The 5,569-nt window shown below is 44.6% G+C and overlaps 1 non-coding gene across 1 annotated transcript; it reads right to left on the reverse strand.

Annotated features, from left to right (window-relative positions):
• Positions 1-4,634: 4,634 nt before the first annotated feature.
• On the reverse strand, positions 4,635-4,709 carry Trnay-aua (transfer RNA tyrosine (anticodon AUA)). Its single transcript has one exon. It is a non-coding gene; the product is annotated as a tRNA-Tyr (tRNA).
• Positions 4,710-5,569: the final 860 nt, after the last annotated feature.

Genomic DNA, 5,569 nt, shown 5'->3' on the forward strand with positions numbered 1-5,569 from the left:
CACAGATCTGTAAGTCCACGGTATTGGTCCCCAAACACACGTGCTACAAAACGCCACTGTTTCCTGCGCATGTACCCCGACTCAGTGTGGGATATGATCACCATGCACACATACACAGGCCGCACAACGGGTTGTCATACTGTGGATCAGGTGGTTGATGAGCTGCTGGGGTATAGCCTCCCACTCTCGCACCAGTGCCTGTCGGAGCTCCTGAACTGAAGACATGCAGCGATACGTCGACCGAGAGCATTCCAGACGTGCTCGATGGGGTTTAGGTCTGAAGAACAGGCAGGCCACTCCATTCGTCTGATATCTTGCCAGCTCGATCGGGCCGTGCGTTATCATCCATGAGAAGGAAGGTGTTGGGTTGTTTGGTGATGGAGACCAGACAGCGAGGTCATCGGTCTCATCGGATTAGGGAAGGAAGTCGGACGTGCCCTTTCAAAGGAACCATCCCAGCATTTGCCTGGAGCGATTTAGGGAAATCACGAAAAACCAAAATGAGGATGGCCGGACGCGGGATTGAACAGTCGTCCTCCCGAATGCGAGTCCAGTGTGCTAACTACTGCGCCACCTCGCTCGGTCATCAGAAGGAAGGTGGGACCCATTGCACCCCTGAAAAGGCCGACATACTGGTGCAAAATGATGTCCCAATACTCCTGATGTTACAGTTCCTCTGTCAAAGACGTGCACCAATCATAATCCCACCGCACACCATCAATCCACGACCTCCATACAGGCCCTTTTCGAGGACATTAAGGGGTTGGTATCTGGTACCTGGTTCACGCTAGATGAAAACCCGGCGGGAATCACTGTTCAGATTATACCTGGACTCCTCAGTGAACATAACCTTGGACCACTGTTCCAATGACCACGTGCTGTGTACTTGACACCAGGCTTTACGTGCGCTCCTGTGACCAGGGGTCAGTGGAATGCACGTTGCAGGTCACAGGGCGAATACACCATGTCTGTTCAGCCGTCTGTAGACTGTATATCTGGAGACAACTGTTACAGTGGCTTCGGTAAGGTCCCGATCAAGACTACCTGCAGTAATCTGTGGCTGTCTGTGGGCACTGATGGTGAGATGTTGGTCTTCTTGCGGTTTTGTACACTGTGGACGTCCCGTACTGTAGCGCCTGGACACGTTTCCTGTCTGTTGGAATCGTTGCCATAATCTTGAGATCAAACTTTATGGCACACGGAGGGCCCGTGCTACGACCTGCTGTGCTTGACCAGCCTCCAGTTACTCTAGTATTCTACCCCTCATAATGTCATCAATATGTGTTCTTTGAAACATTTTCAACACACAATCATCATTAACACGTCTTAAAACGTCTGCACACTTACTCGCTGCACTGTACCCTGACATGCACCAACACATCTCTGCGTATGTGGACTGCTGCCAGCGCCACCGTGCGACGACCTCACGTGAAATGCACCGCATGGTCATACCCCGAGGTGATTTAAACCGGCAAATCGCCCACCAGAGTGTTGTATCACCATGTATCAGCATTACCCTTAATTAATGAGCATGAGTTTACATATCATAAGGAATGGAGTGAGGAAAATATGGCTCAGTAGCAGTGAGGATCTTTTGGTCAGTTTTATTTATTTATTTTTGCGTTCAAATGTAAGTATTTACGGAGAATTGCTGTTTCTATTAAATGCATGGGAATTAATATTTATGGCAGTGTTTGTACTTTTGCACTGGCAGTAAATATGTTGCTAGACGTATTTAATTTATTTACATTACGTCAGTTTGGATTCCGTAGAAATGTTGGAACACGTGAGGCAATACTGACCCTACGACTTATCTTTGAAGAAAGATTAAGGAAAGGCAAACCTACGTTTCTAGCATTTGTAGACTTAGAGAAAGCTTTTGACAGTGTTGACTGGATTACTCTCTTTCAAATTCTGAACGTGGCAGGGGTAAAATACAGGGAGCAAAAGGCTATTTACAATTTGAACAGAAAGCAGATGGCAGTTATAAGTGTCGAGGGACATGAAAGGGAAGCAGTGGTTGGGAAGGGAGTGAGACAGGGTTGTATCCTCTCCCCGATGCTATTCAATCTGTATATTGAGCAAGCAGTAAAGGAAACAAATGGTTCAAATGGCTCTGAGCACTATGGGACTTAACATCTATGGTCATCAGTCCCCTAGAACTTAGAACTACGTAAACCTAACTAACCCAGGGACATCACACAACACCCAGTCATCACGAGGCAGAGAAATAAAGGAAACAAAAGAAAAGTTAGGAGTAGGTATTAAAATCCATGGAGAAGAAATAAAAACTTTGAGGTTCGCCGATGACATTGTAATTCTGTCAGGGACAGCAAAGGACATGGAAAAGCAGTTGAACGGAATGGACAGTGTCTTGAAAGGAGGGTTTAAGACGAACATTAACAAAAGGAAAACGAGGATAATGGAATGTAGTCGAATTAAGTCAGGTGATGCTGAGGGAACTACATTAGGAAATGAGACACTTAAAGTAGTAAAGGAGTTTTGCTATTTGGGGAGCTAAATAACTGATGATTGTCGAAGTAGAGAGGATATAAAATGTAGACTGGCAGTGGCAAGGAAAGCGTTTCTGAAGAAGAGAAATTTGTTAACATCGAGTATAGATTTAAGTGTCAGGAAGTCGTTTCTGAAAGTATTTGTATGGATTGTAGCCATGTATGGAAGTGAAACATGGACGACAAATAGTTTAGACAATAAGAGAATAGAAGCTTTCGAAATGTGGTGCTACAGAAGAATGCTGAAGATTAAAAGGGTAGATCACATAACTAATGAGCAGGTATTGAATAGAATTCGGGAGAAGAGGAGTTTTTGGCACAATTTGACTAGAAGAAGGGATCGGTTGGTAGGACATGTTCTGAGGCATCAAGGGATCACCAATTTAGTACTGGAGGGCAGCGTGGAGGTTAAAAATCGTAGAGGGCGACCAAGAGATGAATACACTAAGCAGATTCAGAAGGATGTAGGCTGCAGTACGTACTGGGAGATGAAGAAGCTTGCACAGGATAGAGTAGCACGGAGAGCTGCATCAAATCAGTCTCTGGACTGAAGACCACAACAACAAAAACATTATATCTTATCGTTTACATTGCTTACTCAACTATTTCGCATACTTTTTGATGCTACGTAACATAATTTGCCCTGGATTTAAAACGTTAGCAAATCGCTTCCTTGTACCAAAAATTTGGTATCCAATGGTTGCGTGGATTGATTTCAGCAGTGCTGTGCCTATAATTGACTGACAGTACCGATGTAGTGTAGTCTATTAGGAGGTTATTACGCTAGATAATGATAATACTCTTTCATGGCCATCACACACCGTACACTGATTTGATAGATAATGTTTACACATTCGCCAGCAAAACACCTGCGGTATAAACCACGCAGTAAATAAATAGTACGTATATGCGAAATTCCACCTTAAAATTATTTTGAGCTTCCAAAATCTCGTATAGTTAGTTGTTCCAGATCCGATGGAAATAACTGAATGCCGCGAGAATTCCGACGCTCGCTGGAGTCAGTTCACCTGGCCGACCTAATCTGCGCAGTTTAATCCCGGCGGGCAGCCGTGAATAGCCGAGCGCAAGGGGGGCTAAATTAATGAATTAAGGAAATGGGACTGGACAGCGATTTAAAAATGCTCTTCCTTTTATTAATGCCCAGTGAAGCTTTATAGCGGAAAGGGAAAACCGAGAGGGGAGGATAGCGTTTTGTGTATGTGTGTGTGTGTGTGTGTGTGTGTGTGTGTGTGTGCACGCGCGCGAGCGTTTGTTCATGTGTGCTTGTCCACGCTGGTGAGGAAGCTGCACAGTGCCCTGCCACCCACGCACACACACACACACACACACACACACACACACACACACTTAGGCAGAGAGGGGGACAAAACCGGACCACAGAGAAAGCACACCCCAGCTCGCTTCTGATTTGCTTATCACAAGTGCCAGGCCCATTACGGCTGACACAAGAATTAAACAAAACCATTTTAAAATGTCAAACGCACGCGGCCAGTTTTAATTACAACGATAATCGGAGCCCATTATTCCGGTGACGTCACCGGCGATCAGGCGCCGCGCCGGCGGAAATGAATGACCATTAGAAAACAGGGTGCGATAATACAGATATAGGAGCGGAGAGCGCAGTGGCGTACCCACCTCGGAGTTATCTGACGGAGCGGTACTTTTTCGGAAACCATTTTCGGCAGACTGCAGAAGATTCGGCTTTGAGTGACTCACTTCGTGTTGAATTTAGCTCACTAATTTAAATGTGTCTAATCCCTCATTTAGAAGGTGACAAAAGGTCTTTCCTATATCCGCTGCGTTGTTATGTCGAAATACTTGTGTTGACTGCCACATTGTAATAACGTCCATCTATACTTTAATAAAACTACTTATCTGTTAATCTTATGCAGTGGTTCCCAACATGAGAGTAATTACCCGCGAGGGGCAAAAGGAAATTTTATAGAGTAAATTATTTTTAAACAGCATTATAATTATCATTATTTCGTAAGACTGTAATACTGATTACGTAAGTTACCAATAATTAAATTTTCAGAATGAGATTTTCACTCTGCAGCGGAGTGTGCGCTGATATGAAACCTCCTGACAGATTAAAACTGTGTGCTGGACCGAGACTCGAACTCGGGACCTTTGCCTTTATCGGACAAATGCTCTACCAACTGAGCTACCCAAGCACGACTCACGCCCCGTCCTCACAGGTCATTCTGGAACCATCCCCTACGCTGTGGCTAAGCCATGTCTCCGCAATATCCTTTCTTTCAGGAGTGCTAGTTCTGCAAGGTTCGCAGGAGAGCTTCTGTTAAGTTTGGAAGGTAGGAGACGAGGTACTGGCAGAAGTAAAGCTGTGAGGACGTGGCGTGTGTCGTGCTTGAGTAGCTCAGTTGGTAGAGGACTTGCCCTCGAAAGGTAAAAGTCCCGAGTTCGAGCCTCGGTCCAGCATACAGTTTTAATCTGCCAGGAAGTTTCGATTAAATTTTTCTCGCCGTGCATTAACGTGTGACACAGTTTATGAACATATTCTTCCTCTCAGTCCATCCGCTATCAAGTACCGTGTACTTTGTAGGCTGCATTTAGGATGGTATTGATTGAGATGTGTGCATCACAATAAACCCTGAAAGTTCTCGCAATAGGCCAGAAATTGTTTCATTATTCACTTCACAACAATAAATGAAGTAACTTACATTTCAAATCGACTGTAACTATCTAATGGCTACTACACAGCTGTAGGGCGCACATGTTACTATTAAGCGTGAAGTCCTTCAGTTTCCGCCAGTTCGGATGTAAATCCAGCAATCAAGTGTTTACAAACAGTAAATATAAAGCAGGCAATTGAACTTGATTGATTTTAAATGGAGATGCGGGGTGTGAGTAAAGCATGTACCACTAAAGAGAGGGTTGATTTAGAGGAAGCGTGTTCTGTAACTAATATTTACACTCAATATTGGCAGTTTTCTTTCCCGAGAAGGAATTGTAGGTAGCGAAGGCAATGCACTTGTAAACTGCTTCATCATTGTGTGCAAAAAGGTTTCCAGAAA

Source organism: Schistocerca nitens, chromosome 1, assembly GCF_023898315.1.
Source record: "Schistocerca nitens isolate TAMUIC-IGC-003100 chromosome 1, iqSchNite1.1, whole genome shotgun sequence".
In the NCBI taxonomy this organism is placed as follows: domain Eukaryota; kingdom Metazoa; phylum Arthropoda; class Insecta; order Orthoptera; family Acrididae; genus Schistocerca; species Schistocerca nitens.